At 39.2% G+C, this 18,543-nt stretch overlaps 1 protein-coding gene and 1 pseudogene across 1 annotated transcript in view; both read left to right on the top strand.

Annotated features, from left to right (window-relative positions):
• Positions 1-18,543, top strand: part of LOC133064251 (olfactory receptor 5B12-like) — a 93,657-nt gene that overhangs the window by 47,462 nt on the left and 27,652 nt on the right. The window contains exon 3 of the mRNA XM_061154106.1: positions 11,695-11,868. The gene's annotated coding sequence lies outside the window, so the exon portion shown is untranslated. The remainder of the gene's footprint in view (positions 1-11,694; positions 11,869-18,543) is intronic.
• LOC133040452 (olfactory receptor 5B12-like) lies at positions 8,207-9,171 on the top strand (annotated as a pseudogene).

Raw genomic sequence — 18,543 nt, 5'->3', positions numbered from 1 at the left:
AAGTCCAGAACACCGACAGTATCAAATGCTGCTAAAGATGTGGACAGTTGAAAAAATATTACCATCTTGAAGAAAGGGATTTCTGTGGAGCACATTTTGAGACAAGTAGCCTTATTGCGATCCACTTTTGACCATATACCAGCTATTCTGTACTGAAGACAAACACCCTTCTTAGCAGAAAAGCGTGAAGTTTAAGTGTAATATTAATACTTAATATTTCTATAACTTGAATTCTCACGTATACCTCTGCTCTGTGCTTTTTCCAAGATACTTCTCAAATGTGTTTATTTTTTTCTTTCTCATTTTTAGAAGGCAATCATAATAATGTCTACATGGGAGTTTTTGGTGAGTGCTGTATTAGGTAAGGCCTGGCATATATGTTCAGCAGCCATATATTATATTATGTATGTTATCGGCATAACGTACATGAAAAAGTGAAAGTGAAAGTCGCTCAGCTGTGTCCAACTCTTTGTGACCCTTTTCCCATGGACTGTATAGTCCACGGAGTTCTCCAGCCCAGAACACTGGAGTGGGTTGCCTTTCCCATCTCCAGGGGATCTTCCCAACCCAGGAATCAAACCCACGTCTCCCACATTGCAGGCAGATTCTTTACCAGCTGAGCCACAAGGGAAGCCCATAGCATACATAATACTATATTATATATATACACACACACATATATGCTCTATACTACTAATGAAGGCAACATTCCAGTCATTCTAAATGCTAACAGGACCTGAATTGTACTTCTCTGACCATAATCATCCCATTTTATTTGCAGCATAATAATTTGTATGTATTTTTTATACCCCAGTTTAAAATGTAAGCTTCTATATTTTCTGGGGAAAAAAGGCTTTAATATGTTGTGTGTTCTTAAGGAATCCTTGTAAGTTAATAAAAGAATAGCAATAACCATAATAACATTTTTGAGTGATTATAACTTTAGGCACTGCATTGAGATAACATATAAAAATTACCTTCCAAGCATATTGTGATACAATGATATATCTAGTAGCATCAGGTTAATCTTATGAAAGTGTTAAAGGTTTCATAGCACAAAGCATAGAATCTGGTGTTTAAATTTAGTTACGTCTGTTTGCACTTTATATGTTCGTATGTCTGATGCTATATGGATAGTCTGCATCATGAACTTAGAAGAAAGATTCTAATGTATTTCTGGTAATAAAAGTAGAGCTGTTTCTACCAGGACAAAAACAATAAACACAAAACATTGTCAGTCTAATATTTATTGAAACATATGTGCAGTCTGAATACTTTGGTGTATGAGAATTCTATTCAGTCATTTCTTAATAGAGTAGATATTCAGTTCACTTCAGTTCAGTTTAGTTCAATCGCTCAGTTCAGTTCAGTCTGACTCTTTGCGACCCCATGAATCGCAGCATGCCAGGCCTCCCTGTCCATCACCAACTCCCGGAGTTTACGCAAACTCATGCCCATCGAGTCGGTGATGCCATCCAACCATCTCATCCTCTGTCATCCCCTTCTCCTCCTGCCCCCAATCCCTCCCAGCATCAGGGTCTTTTCCAATGAGTCAGCTCTTCACATGAGGTGGCCAAAGTATTGGAGTTTCAGCTTCAACATCAGTCCTTCCAATGAACACCCAGGACTGATCTCCTTTAGGATGGACTGGTTGGATCTCCTTGCAGTCCAAGGGACTCTCAAGAGTCTTCTCCAACACCGCAGTTCAAAAGCATCAGTTCTTCAGTGCTCAGCTTTCTTTATAGTCCAACTCTCACATCCATACATTACCACTGGAAATTACTCCCAAATAGTAAGGTAAATCCTAGGAATTACTGGGGCTTTTAAAACTCATAAGCTGTTGGGAATAACTTTAAGTATGATGGATCCTCCTTGAGAAATAGGGTATGACTTGGCGCACAATTATACAAATTCCTAAGTTAGTGAGAATAAAATGTATTCCAATCTGAAACTTATCACCAATCCCAACAGTTTTTCCTTTATGTAGGACAAGAGTTGAATTATTCTTACCCAGTTGTCCTTGCTTTTCCTATGATCCACACCAATCATTCCACCTGATAATTTGGTTTGTTTTTAAATTAATTAATTTATTTTAATTGTCCTCCTGATAATTTTGACATTTGGGATGAGCATTTTTGTTTGTTTGCATTTGTTTGTGAATTTTATTCTGTGAAAGACACTGAAAACAAACTCCCAAGGAACATGCCTTGCTAACTATGGGCAATCCCTCTGCCTTATTTAGATTCTGACAACTTCTTTGACAACTTGGAATCCTTACCATAGCTTTTCACTTTGTGTAGTTTTTCTCATGTACATCTATTCATCCTTTATGTATTAGCTGAGGTGTTGATACTCCTGAGAAAACATTCTGGCCTGTCAATGTAAGGTAGATTTTTATCTTATATGGGAACCTGCTCTATTTATAATTTTATATCCTCCTTGTGAGTTTGTTTCATGTTTGTCTTCTCCAATAAACATATACATATGAGACTAAGCACATGTTTCTTTTGCATGGATATGAACACCCAAGGCTAGGACTATGGTTAAACTCATTTGGGACCAATACACAGTTGAATGAATGATAATTCTAATCAATAGTCCAAACGTTTAAGATGAATTAAGGCATGAAATTCTTTCTGGGATCCATTTGGCTTAATGGCAGACCTCTCTCCCTATCCTCCCATGTTTATGTCAATACTGGGCCCTAGAAATACAGATGTAACTTGATGGTCATAGAGAATTAATACACATTATGTTAATACACTCATGATTTCCTTTAACAAGCAGAGCTGGATTCCTATAGACACATTCATTACTTCTTCTCCAGTAGTGAGGTTAGGACCTGTTGTTGCTCTCATGGGGGCTTTGTCCCCTGAGAAGTCCATGGGTGTGTAACTTTCTCTCTCTTCCAGTTTCCAATCACTCCATTTGGCCTTATATTATAGGTAACAGACCAAGTGCTAGAGCCCCTTGACCATTCATTCATTCAAATGATTGTCAGTACTTGTCTAATAGATATGATGGCCTTACCCAAAGTGAGAGGTACAGGGAGCCTGCAATAATGACCAGGGCAGATAATCATGACTTTGGTTGTGATGATCACCATTTTCAGGACACTACAGGATTCTCTTTTTTTCTCATGACAGCAGAAGTCTTTCAGGGAGGGTGTTGTTTGGGGGTGCCTTTCTAATATCTCCATTTTCTATGAATATATAGTGGTTTAAGGAAATTAAGTGATTTATTTAAAAGAAGAAGACAGATCAGCAGCTCTTACTGTGCAAGTCATGTTAACTACTTTTCTGCCATTCAGTAGTTTTCTGTTTTTTTCAAAATCTCTGTTTACTGTGAAGAACTTTTTCCTCTGGTTAAAGACTCAGAACATTTCAGTAGAATGTTTCTTTTCTTTGATGGACTGAATTTCTGACTTGAGACTCACATGTGAAAGTGTTAAATTTGCCTGTTCATTGTCCAGGGAACCAGGGAAGCATCCAATTAAGTCTGCAATCGGCATAACTTTTTCAGGGCAGAGGTAACCAGAAAAATACATCAAGGCACCTGTTTCCATCTCTATTTATTCATAACTGAATGCTGAACATTTTGAATGGAATGTTACTATGTGTCTGTGATTTTTAAATAAGAGACTGTGTCACCAACACCATAGAAATTCTTAAGGAGGATATTCATTTATCTTTTTTAAAAAACAAAAGAAACAAGAGGGTCCTGAGTCTCTGCCTCCCCATGCTTGACCATGTAGAATTTAAACAAGTAGTTAAACCTTCAGCATTTAAAAATTTCCTCTTTTAGGGTATGGTAATTGGTAATTTTAACTCCATTGGCTAATCCCAATGTCTTTGCATCTCAACTGGAAAATTTATTAAAATCTGTAGAGCACGTGACAGTATTTATGAAAAGAGTAGGAATAGAGAGTGGTAAGTGTTGGGGGTTCAGGCTAATAGACCCGCTGTAAAAATGCACTGAAAGAAGAGGTGTAAAAATCACATCAGAAAGAAGAATTTACAAGAATGAGGGAACCTGGATTACAGTTTTCATTCTTTTTTAAAAAATATTTATTTTTGTTTATTTCACAGCACCAGGTCTTAGTTGTAGCACAAGGATCTTTACTCTTCCTTGTAGCATGTGAACTTTTACTTGCAGCATGTGGGATCTAATTCCCCAACCGGGAATCAAGCCTGGGCCCCCTGTGTTGACAGTGCAGAATCTTAGCCAGTGGATCACTAGGGAAGTCCCCCAGTTATCATCCTGAAGTTTGCTGGCATTAGGCACCCAGAATTATTAACTATTAGATATATTGCCTGGTGAACTAGACTGTAAATTAGACCATGGTACCATCCCACTGACTAGAGGGACAAAAATGATGCTCTCTTCCTGGGAATAAAGAATAAAAATATATCATAATAATGATCATTGTATATAACTATCTTCATCTTATACACTTTCTGATCAGGGAATATATATATATATATATATTCTTTTGTCATTTTACACCTTAGAATTAGGATACAATGGGATATATTGTAAACACTTACTCAGTGCTTGGACAGAGAATAAATGTTGGATGAATAACTGAACAAATTCCAGCACTCTATGTGGCTTATTAATTGAGGTTACTCAAAACTTATGTAACTTTTAGGTGTAGAAGTATTTTTTTTTCTCTCTCTTTCTTTATGGAGAGAGGGGAGAGGAATTCGATTGTATACTTGTGTGGATATAGTCCTTATCACTTGACTGGGATTCTGAAAGGTAGTGTATTAAGCAAATTACCACTAGCTAATTGTATGTTTGATTCCCAAAGCTAAGCTTTTTACCTCTTACACTGCCTGTGAATGATGAACTCAATAAATCATCTCACTCACGAATAAGCCAATATAATGAGTAATTTTTTGTGCCAAGTGCTGGGATAGAGAGTTTAGATTACATATAAAATATTAGGAGAATATGTTTTAGTGATCAAGAACTCAGGCTTTGACATGACTTCAAATATCAGCTCTGCTACTTGCTAGTTTTACGGACTTCAGCGTGTAAATCCTTGCCAGAGAGCTTCAGTTTCCCCATATGTGAAACGGGAATAATATCTCACATGATTGGGAGATGATTCAATGTAGGTATGCACAGTATAATACGGTGTCCAGAAAACAGAAAGTGCTCAGTAGTTTTAACTCTCATAGTTTAATTCATTAAGTTTCTCTGCTTATACAGTATAGATGATCCATATGGTGGATGAAGCTTAAATTAGGATAAAACAAATACGAGTAACAAGGTGATCAGTGGAGCCCCGTAGGTTATAACGGAAAGGTGCTGTCTAGAGAAGAGTTGTTGCTGAAGATGTCACGGGAGTTTCGAAACCCCTGTTATTCTTTGAAGAATAAATTTGAATTGTAATTGAGGGCACATAGCTTCTTTTGCACTTTTTAATTATGTCCTGAACACCCAATATATGCTGATCCAATCCATAAAAATCTTTAAAGAAAGACTGCTAAAAGGTCAATACATGATTCAAAGATTTTTATAATTCTCATCAGTAGATTAATGTTATCACAAGAATGTGTCTGAAACTATTTTGTCTCCCTTGTAGGAAAATGCCCAATTAAGACATACTCCTTCACATTATTGAGAAGAGAAATGGTAAAAAAATAAAATGAAATGTTTCCAGTACATTCTCCCTCCCCTGATTTACAGACATCTAATACATAGGCTTCCTTTGTAGCTCAGTTGGTAAAGAATCTGCCTGCAGTACAGGAGACCGGGGTTCGATCCCTGGATTGGGAAGATCCCTTGGAGAAGGAAATGACAACCCAGTCCAGTATTCTTGCCTGGAAAATACCATAGTCAGAGGAGCCTGGTGGGCTGCAGTCCACGGGGTCAAAAAGAGTCAGTCATGAGTGAGCGACTAACACTTACTTACTTAATATATGAGTATTGACTTAGGTAAACAGTAAACAAGACGGTATCTTCTCTGGATACTAATGCCTCCCAGTGACCTCCCTAACACCAACAGCAGGGGTCAGGAGGCTTCCATCAAGATCCTCATCCTCCCTTTTCACCCCACAGGCTCATAGCCTGGTCATCATTGCCTACTTTGAGATGATTCCTTTTATCAGTGCATCACTCATTATGAAACTGAGGAATCTCAGGTCAGCCCTTAACCCTTATTAAATAATATCCACGTCTCTTCATATCCCTCTTTCTAAGCCCAGCAGCCACTCCTGCCCGAATCCTGAAATCACTCTACTGTTCCTTCTGGAATTTACAGTTATCAGCATAACCAGTATATGCTTAACTTCTCCCCTGGAAGTTCCTTCAACCTACTCACCCAACTGAAAACTGTGTCCCGGGACAGGGCTTCCCTAGCACTCATCTCAGTGGTGACAATTTTCTTTCCTTCTTCCCTTTTAGAGCTGTATTGTTCCATGATCTTGACTTTGTGACATTAGCATACCTTGATTTTTTTGTTCTCCAATTTCTTTCCTTAAGTGATGTCATTTAGTTTTGTGGATTTCATGTAATATGAGAAGGTTAAACCATAGCAATTGCCAATATACTTTGATTTAATGAAATCTGATGCAACAAGTCCAATTGTTTATGCAACCCTTCTAAGTTAGATGGCCTAAAAAATCTCAAACTCACCATGACTAATCTGAAATCTTTCTTGTTCTTTCTCAAACATCTGCTTCTTCTACACCATTCCCTCTAGGACTATACAAAAAAAGGAATCAATACTGTTCCCTCTAATGTCCTACACTGACTATATCAGGAAATCCAGCAAACTCTACTTTTGAAAACACACTGATAACTAGATTATTTTCACTACTTCACTCACTATCACCTTGCTCCAAGCCATCATTAACTTCTGCACAGATTAATGAGATTAATGCAAAGAAAAATGAAATGGAAGAAAACAAAGTACCCCACACTTCATTCTCAAATGGAAGTTTTCCTTAACCTCATTGACGTTTTGGGTCCCTAGACAGATTCTGTCACTATCTTCTAACAGTAAGAATATCTATATTGATTGAATCTGGTTAAGTGCTAGGTGGTATTCTTTATTCCATTTTACAGGAGAAACTTAGGCTCAGACACCCTGGTTAATACACAAGATGACTCAGAGGATAAATCAGTTCTTACTTGGCATAGCTGCACTGTTCATGACTTGAGTAAAAGAAGTCTGTTATTTGAAAAACTGGAGGAAAGTATGGACAGAATATGAAAGTGAAAGGATTTGGGGAAAGAAGACAAATGAATGAGTGAACATATAGGATGTTTGGTTTCAGAGTTATCTGGAATTTCTCGATTACAACATTCACGCCTGTAATCAATGCATAGACCAATAACTCTGTCCTAGTCATATTCTGTATGGCAACCCACTCCAGTATTCTTGCCTGGAGAATCCCCATGGATAGAAGAGCCTGGTGGGCTACAGTCCATGGGGTCGCTAAATGTCGGACTGGCCTGAGCGACTAAGCACAGTCATAATGCGTAAATGCCTACAATGCCAGTTTGCATTATCACTAAAATGATGGCCAAATGATATTAAGCAATACCCAGTCATTTCGTACAAGGTGGAGATTGAATTTGCACTCAGATAGTCTTAGCCTGGACTTAAAGTGTAAGTGTACTCTCTGATGTCTTTATTCCTTATACAGGAGTTTCTACAGTACCCCACTACGTGGGAATTACTCATTCTATGTATCCTATTACCTGTGAGACTATCAAAGCCTTGAACATGATATATTAAAATCTGTATTAATACTGCTCTTGATACAACAGTGGTAACTACAATGAAGTGAATTAAATTACAGCAACCTATTTTATTGCATGAATATTCTGTTTGAAAATCTGAATGGAAGGATAGCAAATCTAATTTTAATTAATTAATTTACTTTTCTTTTTTGGCCATGCCAAGTGGAATACGAGCTCTTTATTCCCAACCAGAGATCAAACCTGCACCCCTTCATTGGAAGCATGGAGTCTTAACCACTGAACCACCAGGGAAGTCCCCTAACAAATTTCTTTTTTAACAGATCTCTGCAGTGATTTTGCATGAGTTTCTTTGTTCTTATGCCCATGTTAAATTCAGAAAATTGAGATATAAAGCATAACTTGAATGCAATTCTGGTTCTGAGCTCAGTTGCTGCCTGAACCCTCTTTTCTCATTGACACAGTGCATTTTCATAATGCATAGATAACCCCCATGAAGAATAGTACAGTCGTGACTGAGTTCATTCTTGCCGGGATAACTGATGACCCACAACTGCAGATCCCACTCTTTCTAGTGTTGACTCTCACCTACCTCCTCACTCTCACTGGGAACCTGGGGGTGATCACGTGATCCTGCTGGACTCTCGTCTCCACACCCCCATGCACTTCTTCCTCAGCCACCTCTCTCTGGTGGACTTCGGTTACTCCACAGCCGTCACTCCCAAAGTGATGGCAGGATTCCTCATGGAAGACAAGGTCATTTCCTACAATGCTTGTGCCGCTCAGTTTTTCTTTTTTGTTGACTTTCTTGTTGTGGAAACTTTTCTCTTGTCTTCAATGGCCTATGACCGTCATGCAGCGGTGTGTAAGCCACTCCATTACACCACCATCATGACACCAAGAGTGTGCGCCTGGATGGTCGTAGGCTGCTATGTCTTTGGCTTTCTCGAGGCCTCCATGCACACTTGGAATGCATTCAGTCTCTCTTTCTGCAGATCCAATGTGGTTGATCACTTTTTCTGTGATGTTACTCCCGTCCTGGCTCTCTCGTGCTCAGACAGCAACGGAAGTGAGACGGTATATTTTATTCTGGCAGGCTTCAATATCATCTGTACTGTCCTGGTCATCCTGGTCTCTTACCTGTTTATCTTTGTCACCATTCTGAGGGTGCGCTCATCAGGACATCAGAAGGCCTTTTCCACCTGCGCTTCCCACCTCACCGCCATCTCCATCTTCTGTGGGGCAGGCGCCTTCATGTACCTCCAGCCCGGCTCCCGCCATTCCATGGACACAGACAAAATGGCGTCTGTGTTCTACGCCGTGGTCATCCCCATGCTGAATCCGCCGATCTATAGCCTGAGGAACAGAGAGGTCAAGGGTGCCTTAACAAAGGCTGTGGGGACTTTGAGAATGAGCTTGTGGTTGCTGGGGGTGAGAATGAGGGGGAAGGGATAATCAGGGGGTTTGGGATGGAGATGCACACACCGCTGTATGTAAACTGGAGAAAGGGCCTACTGTGTCGGCGCATGAACTCTGCGCAGTATCGCGTGGCGGCCGGGACGGAGGGGGAGTGTGGGGGAGAGTGGATACATGTAGTGTACGGCCGAGTCCCTTCACTGCTCATCTGAAACCATCACAACATTGCTAATCTGCTATAGCGCAATACAAAATAAAAAGTAAAAAAGTAAAATAAAATAAACCTAAAATAGCTGTGGGGAAGGCAAAATCTTCGATAAGACATATACTTTAATTATGTATATACAATAACAGTATGGTTTCATACAGGTCATACCAAGCTAAGGAAAATATTGACTTGTTATGTCAACAATTATAAAAATGTTTTTACGTCTTTTCTCAAGTTCTTTTTGAGTCTAGAAAGCAAATGTGTTGACAAAATGAGATCACGGGAATAATAACATTGGAAGAATCAATCATGAACCTATAATTCATATTTTTAAATTTCCATTTTAATTACTTTTACTGTGTATTTGTTTCCATGATCATCCACACTTTCATAAGCACATTTATGAAATGTGCTCACCTGCATATTTAAGTACATGCTCACATGTACCTTATTCATACAAATCATGTGCAACGCACACACCTATATGTGGACAGAAAAATGAGTTCAAGAGACAAATAAGATTCACCTTTTTTTTAATACTATAATTTGAAACAATGGTTTTGGTGTCTGATAACACATTCTTAAATATAAGCATGTATATTTTTAAATAGAAATAGTCATTTTGCATGTCATTTTATTTAAAAAAACTCTATTTGAAACTATTTCATTTAAATAATTAATGTTCATGCCAATCATCCTTGCTATAGGTTATTACTGGGTGCTTTTATTTTATTCTTTGTTCAGTGATAATAAACATCATCAAATGGGCATCTTTATCTCAATTTTCACCTTTATCAGCTCTTTGCCCAGAGTAACATCTTCATGTGATAATTTTAATGAAAAAAGCATTGCAGAGTATAAGACAAGGGAGATAGTAATGTAAGCATATTTTGACTTACTGAAGTAAAAATAACATTTAGTTTTACAGTCAGGCTTGACTCTGTCTTCAGATGCTCATCTCAGGACACATTTTATGCTCCTTCCTTCCCATGTACAATCAGGTCACCAACTGACAGATCACCATTCAGGCTCAAAACAGAGGCTGCTTTGACTGTCCTTATGGATCTCTAAGAATAACATAGCCTAGTTTTTTAAAAATTTTTTATTTTTTTATTATTTTTTGGTGTGCTGGGTCTCCACTGCTGTGTGAGTTTCTCTAGCTGTGGTGCATGGGCTTCTCTTGTGCAGAGCATGGGCTCTGGGGCACGTGGGCTTCAGTAGCTGGGCTCAGTCGGTGCCTTTCCCGAGCTCTAGAGCACGGGATCAATAGTTGTGGCACATGGGCTTACTTGCCCTGGAGCTGGGATCTTCCCAGACCAGGAATCAAATTCACGTCTCCCGAATTAGCAGGCAGATTCTTTACCACTGAGCCAAGAGGGAAACCTTAGCCTAGCTTTTAAATTGGGAATATTAGAACACTAAGAATCGATCAGAGATATGATAATAGTTTTAAAGATATCTCTTAAAATGAAAATTGTGCCAATTTAAATGATTCTAAAAAGGATTTCTTTGACTTATCAATTCCCTATGTAATATTTTCTTTTGTGAATATTTCTTTCCATGCTAAATGATTTAGAACACATATAAAAATATATAAAAATATATATTTATTTCAAAACTGTGGACCCATACATGGGAAGAATGAAATATATATGCTTTCATGTTAGATCTTGAATCTAGTATCGAGGGCTCCTGTGGTGTGACTTGATGTGCCAGCATGTCCTGTTAAGGAATGACAGAGATAGTTAAATGTATATCTCTCAGAACCAAATAGACATTGGTTCTATCCCTGGGTCAGGAAAATCCCCTGGAGAAAGGAATGGCTACCCACTCCAGTATTATTGCCTGTAGAATTTCATGGACAGAGGAGCCTGGCGAGTTACAGTCCAAGGGGTCACAAAGAGTCAGACTTGACTGAATGACTAACACACACACACACACACACACACGCCCAAATGAAAGACCACAGCAACAAACTGTCCCTATCATTAGGGACAGTTTTTCCTTTTGGAGAAAAGGATCCAGAATCTTCATTTTCTAGTAATTATCCTTGTGAAGTGCTAAGCCCCTCTGGAGTATTTCAAGTGTGAAGAATCATTTTGCCTACATACTTTGCAGATACCAATGTAAAAACTAAAATGCTGAGCCCCTTGTTAAAAATGAATGATAGTTTTAGGTTGGCGAGAGCAGAGCTTTAAACTCAGAGCAGGACCTCCTAAGCACAAGGTCTGTGTGAAGGCACCAAATTCATGATCAGGAGGCCAGCCCTGAAGAGTCCTCCTCATCTTAGGCATAATCTTGTTCAAATTCCCAAACCATTAAGATTTAAAATTAAATTATTCTCCACATTTTAGGTCATCATGAAAATGCACATTAGAACAACAATGAAATAACACCGCACGTCTTCTAGAATGGCCAACGTGCAGAAACTGCCAGCCCCAAGCGCCACTAAGGACGCGGAGCACCAGGAGCTCGCGTTCACTGCCAACAGGAAGGCGGACTGGTGCAGCCTCTTCGGAGAACAGTTTGTCGGTTTCTTTTAGTTTTATTTTAAAAATTTATTTATTTATTTTAATTGGAGGCTAATAATTTTGCAATATTGTGGTGGTTCTTGCCATACATTGACGTGAATCAGCCATGGGTGTACGTGTGTTCCCCATCCTGAAGCCCCCTCCCACCTCCCTCCCCATCCCATCCCTCTGGGTCATCCCAGTGCACCGGCCCTGAGCACCCTGTCTCATGCATCGGACCTGGACTGGTGATCTCTTTCACATATGGTAATACACATGTTTCAGTGCTATTCTCTCAAATCATCCCACCCTCGCCTTCTCCCAGAGTCCAAAAAACTTTTCTATACATCTGTGTCTCTTTTGTTGTCTCGCATATAGGGTCATCGTTACATCTTTCTAAATTCCATATATATGCGTTAGTATACTGTATTGGTGTTTTTCTTTCTGACTTACTTCACTCTGTATAATAGGCTCCAATTTCATACACCTGATTGGAACTGATTCAAATGTATTCTTTTTATAGCTGTGTAACATTCCATGGTGTATGTGTACCATAACTTCCTTATCCATTCGTCTGCTGATGGACATCTAGGTTGCTTCCATGTCCTGGTTATTATAAACAGTGTTGCGATGAACATTGGGGTGCACGTGTCTCTTTCAGATCTGGTTTCCTCGGTGTGTATGCCCAGAAGTGGTATTGCTGGGTCATATGGCAGTTCTATTTCTAGTTTTTTAAGGAATCTCCACACTGATCTCCATAGTGGCTGTACCAGTTTGCATTCCCACCAACAGTGTAAGAGGGTTCCCTTTTCTCCACACCCTCTCCAGCTTTTATTGTTTGTAGTCTTTTTGAAAGCGACCATTCTGACCGGCATGAGATGGTACCACATTGTGGTTTTGATTTGCATTTCTCTGATAATGAGTGATGTTGAGCATCTTTTCATGTGTTTGTTAGCCATCTGTATGTCTTCTTTGGAGAAATGTCCATTTAGCTCTTTGGGACATTTTTTTTTTGATTGGGTCTTTATTTTTCTGGAATTAAGCTGCAGGAGCTGCTTGTATATTTTTGAGATTAATTCTTTGTCAGTTGCTTCATTTGCTATTATTTTCTCCCAATCTGAGGGCTGTCTTTTCACCTTGCTTATAGTTTCCTTCATTGTGCAAAAGCTTTTAAGTTTCATTAGGTCCCATTTGTTTATGTTTGCTTTTATTTCCATTACTCTGGAAGGTGGGTCATAGAGGATCCTGCTGTGATTTATGTTAGAGAGTGTTTGCCTATGTTTTTCTCTAGTAGTTTGATAGTTTCTGGTCTTACATTTAGATCTTTAATCCATTTTGAGTTTATTTTTATGGATGTCCATCATGCAATTTTTATCACACTCTCTCCTTCCACCTTCAGAAAGCTTTGGAGTCACTTGTGGAAGATGTCAGTATTATTAAGTGTAAGAATGAGAAGGTATGGTCTCTCTTTATCTCTTAGAAACAAATTACTTGGAAAACCACTCAGCCCATATATGATTGTAAGAAAACCAAGAAATAAAATTTCATCTGAAGGTTTACAGTATACATAAAAGCGAAGCAAGATTAGTGTTGGGTGAGCATAAAATTGGGATGCTTGCCTTTTGCTAGATTTTGCTTCTAGTCAGCCTATGACTTTCAAATTCAAGGTGCACAATAGACGCAGGAAGGAAATACTTATCTCCAAAGAGAAAGGAAGAAAACAATCCCACAGAACTTACGGAGGTCATGTTGTCCGAGGTCTTTGTGACTGGTTCGATGCCCCAGCCTGTGTTCCTTTTCCTGCTCTAATGTCCATGTCAGCAGCTTCCAAGAATGTTAAAATAATTGTTTCTTTATTTGGGGGAACAGATGGGTTTACTTGAGAAGAAATAACAACTCTTACACCCCATGACTTTCCTTAGTAGTTTCCCTAAGTACTTGGTCCCCACAGGCATTATTTTAATTAAAATATTCAATAGGCATGGAGCTATGGATGTATTTATTACAAGAGAACTTGTTCCCTAAGAGTTTCTCACCAGTACAATCCCCTTCAAGACATCAGTCACCAGACCCTTAAATCCCAATCTGGCTTCATTCAAACTCACTAGAGTGAGAGCAACCCGCTGCTCAGGGCAGCCTTGTTCACTGATTTTAGCACAAGGCGGTCTTCAGGGTCTCAGAGCTGGCGGCCTTTACCTTCACAGTGACGTAGCTGCAGTGCATCAGTCAGGATGACCTTGCATAGCACTGCCTGATAACAAGGGAAATCTTTTCTTAGACTGAGTGATTTGCCAGAGGTTTCACGTGCTCCATCTTATTTCATAATCAAACAACTCTGTAAAACCTCAGGGGTGGGTATCACTAACTCCATTAAAAAGATTTAGAAAGTGAGGCTAAGTGAAGAAATTCACTTCAGTTTCCATCTGAAACAAGAAATCTAGAATTGAGGAGTTTTGAGGTTTGTTATGGAGTGCCAAGGAGCCCATTTATGAACCAAGGCACCAGGGAAGTTGTTCAGTCATGTCTGACTCTTTGCGACCCCATGAACTGTAGTCCACCAGGTTCCTCCATCCATGGAATTTTCCAGGCAAGAATACTGGAGTGGGTTGCCATTTCCTTCTCCAGGGGATCTTCCCGACTCAGGGATTGAACCCAGGTCTCCCACATTGCAGGCAAACACTTCACCATCTGAGCCACCAGGGAAGCCCTTATGAACCGAAAGTGTTGTCAAAAGAATGAGATAATTCAGAAGGTAAAAATTGTGGTTATAAAGTAAATTAACATATAGCATAATGACTGTAGTTAATAAACCTGTACTGCATATTTGAAAGTTGCTAAGTGAGCAGATCTTAAAAATCCTCATCACAGGGAAAAAAATTGCAATTACATGTGGGAATGGATGTTAGCTAGTCTTGTGATCAATTTGCAGTTCAAACCAGTGTCCAATCATTATGTTGTACACCTGATATGATGCTATATGTCAATTATATCTCAACTTTAAAAAGGTAAATTAAGACTGTGTACAAAGAGGAAGCCATAACCTGCTTCTCCTATTAGGTTACCATGCAATCTCATCTTGTAAAGTTGGTTCTTTTAGTGCCATGACTTTGAAATGTAACAGAACCCCATGGTCCTTCCACACTGTATCTTCTGCCTGCCTTTTGTTTGTAGAAAGACTATAGCCAAAGAACAAGTTTAATCAGAGAAGTGAGAAAAGGCAGAAACAAAGGAAAACAGTCAAGACCTAATAATAATAGTTTAGTCATTAAAAGAAGTCAAGAACCTTTAGTTCCTCCTTAAGTGCTGTAGATAATGTTCTGTTTTGTAGCTACTGAAACCTCACTGGGTGGAGGAAGTTAATTGCGTGATGGCCAGGTTGTAGCCAAGACGGAAGCTGCCACAATTTTGAGAACTGGCCTCAAATAAATGGGAACAAGCTGACCCTGGAACTACAGATTAAGTGCACTTAAAACAATCAAGATGACACATATCAGACTTCTGATGACCAATTTCAAGAGGACTGTCAGAGCTGACTGGGCTGTTTCTGCATGTAGCCCCCTCCCTCCACCTATACATCCCTGGAAATCCCCATTTAAAGCTCCTGCCCCCTGATTATCAGTGGGGAACTGATCTTCAGACACAAGTCCACCCTACCACCCCACCCCCACCCCAGCTGACAGCCTCCAAACAAAGCAACCTTTCCTTGCCTCTTTATTGGCTTTAAAGGGGTGAGCAGCCAGATCGCACTTTTGGTAACAACTGTGAGAGAAAAAATATTAGAAAAGGAATTGTGATTGCATCTTCTTAGGGTAGCTTTAGAAAATACTGATGATTACTTTGCATAACATAAGGGATAACAGAAGCCATTCAGTTTTTGGTTTTTTTTAACAATTAGGAAACAAATGTTTTATGTTATCACATGTTTCATACTTAAATATATATTCAGTTCAGTATATTTCAGCTCAATAAGCTTTTATTTTTATATAAAATTATTGGACTTTGACTCTCAAAGTGATAACTGATACAGTGGGTTGAAATCCGCCTCTTGGTTTTCTATTCAATCCACCTATTGTGTGTTTCATATTTTTCCTTTCTTTAGAATAAGATTACCTAATGTTAAATAATTAATTTTGCTTCTTTGTCTCTTATATTGCAACTTTCATCCTTTACTTATTTACTTGTACCTTTATACTTTTATTTTTTCCTCAGTGTTAAAGAGTTGTATATTTTGATTCTGTTTGCTTCCCACCCCTTTTTGCTTTATTGTCAAATATTTTGACTCTACTTACAATTAAAACTTTAGAATTTTCAACATTATTTAAAGCAGTTAATATATTTATTTGTAGCACCAACCCATTAGTCTTTCCAGTGCGTTTTCTAATTTCCTATATTTTCATTTTGAAGCTTTTTTTTTTTTTCTGGAAGAACTTTCTTTGGTATTCCTTTCAGTATAGATTTGCAGGCAACTGGATCTCTCAATTTTATTGTGGAAAGAGGTTTTTACTCTGTTTTGTTTTGAAAGATATGATAACTGGCTGTAAAATTCTAGTTTATGAGTTACTAGTCCTTAATACTTTTACAGACATCATTCCAATCACTCCTGAACTTGTTATTCATGTTGAGAAATCAGATGTCAGTCCCACTTCTGCAACTTTGAAAGTGTTTGTTTATTCTTTGGCTGATTCTGAAATTTGCTTTTTGACTTTCATTAAATGAAAATATGATGTTGAATCTGTGTAACATGGAAGTATTTTGGGCTTTCTGTTTTTGTTTGTTTTTAAGTTTGACATTTTGACTGAACACTTAAGTGGAAATGCCAAAATGTAATTGGGTAAATAATCTAGACCTTAGAATAAAGGTCAGGAGAAGAGGTATGGATTTGGAAGTCTTCCATAAATAGATGAGATCCCTGGGGAAGGGCATGACAGCCCATCCAGTGTCCTTGCCTGGAGAATCCCGTGGAGAGAGGAGTGTGGCGGGGTCCGTGGGGCCACAAAGAGTCTGCAGTGTAATTGCTTCATAGTGCGGTGTTAGCTTCTCCTGTATGGCAGAGTGGGTCAGCTCCATGGACACACACGCCCCCTGCCTCCTGAGCCTCCTCCCAGCCCCTCCACCTGGCCCTAGGTCATCACCGAGCGCCGGGCTGAGCTCTCTACACTGCACGTGTAGAGCTGCTCCCACCAGCTCGTGTCCACAGGGCCTGTCTATGCCAGTCCTCAGTCAGCTCAGCTCAGCTCAGTCTCTAGTCGTGTCTGACTCTCTGCAACCCCATGGATCGCAGCACACCAGGCCTCCCTGTCCATCACCAACTCCCGGAGTTACTCAGACTCGTGTCCACTGAGTCGGTGATGCCATCCAACCATCTCATCCTCTGTTGTCCCCTTCTCCTCCTGCCTTTAATCTTTCCCAGCATCAGGGTCTTTTCCAATGAGTCAGTTCTTCACATCAGGTACCCAAAGTATTGCAGCTTTGGCTTCAGCCTCAGTCCTTCCAACGAATATTCAGGACTGATTTCCTTTAGGATGGACTGGTTTGGTCCCCTTGCAGTCCAAGGGACTCTCAAAAGTCTTCTCCAACACCACAGTTCAAAAGCATCAATTCTTCGGTGCTCAGCTTTATGGTCCAACTCGAATCAAAGCAGGGTCTCCTGCACTGGAGGTGGGTTCCTTACCAACTGAGCTATCAGGGAAGCCATGCCAATCCTACTCTCCCAAATCATCCACCTCCTTCTTCGTCCCTCTGTATCCACAGGCCCATTCTCTATGTCTGCATCTCTAGTCCTACCCTGCAAATAGGCTCAGCTGTACCATTTTCCTAGACTCCATATATATGCACTAACATAGGATATTTACCATGGAGTTACTTAAAAGATGCTACTCCATTGTATCCTCTAGCTCATTTGATAAAAAGTTAATAGGAATTCTTTAAAAAGTATATTTAGGATTAAAGTTGAGGAACACTGGATTTGTCAAATATAAACTTAACTTTAAAGTCATGTATAAGTTAGAGTCCATGAAAGGATTATATAGCATATTACAAATATTTGAATAAGTAATACCACCTTGAAGAAATACAATTCTGTGGAGCACTTTTTGAGACAACCAGACTTACTGTGATTCACTTTCTACCATAAGCAAGCTGTGATATACCGAATGTGTAACATGCTTTTCAGCAGCATAGCATACAGTTTAAACATATTGTTTACGATTTTTGTGGCCTGATTGCTCATATATACCTGCTGTGTGTCCTTTGCAAGTTACATAATTTCTCCAAATGTGCTTCTTTCCTCATTTTAAAAAAGAATAGCAATAATATCTATATAGGAGTTTTTTTGTGAGTACTATATTAGGCAGTACCTAGCTTCCCAGTGGTAAAGAATTCAATGCAGGAGATGCAAGAGATATGGGTTCAATCCCTGGGTCAGAAAGATCCCCTGGAATAGGAATGGCAAACCTTACTCCAGTATTCTTGCCTGGAAAATTGCAAGGACAGAGGAGCCTGCCAGTTACAGTCTATTGGGTCACAAAGAGCTGGACATAACTGAGTGCACAGAGCATATAACATATGTTCAGTAGCTATGTGTTATATGTTATTGTTATTATAATATATGTAATACTATATATGCAAATGCAGAGTATATCGTGAGAAATGCTGGGCTGGAAGAAGTGCAGCCTGGAATCAAGATTGCTGGGA

Source organism: Dama dama, chromosome 1, assembly GCF_033118175.1.
Source record: "Dama dama isolate Ldn47 chromosome 1, ASM3311817v1, whole genome shotgun sequence".
Classification (NCBI taxonomy): domain Eukaryota; kingdom Metazoa; phylum Chordata; class Mammalia; order Artiodactyla; family Cervidae; genus Dama; species Dama dama.
The sequence above is the reverse complement of the archived record's forward strand: the minus strand, read 5'-3'. Positions and strand labels throughout refer to the sequence as shown.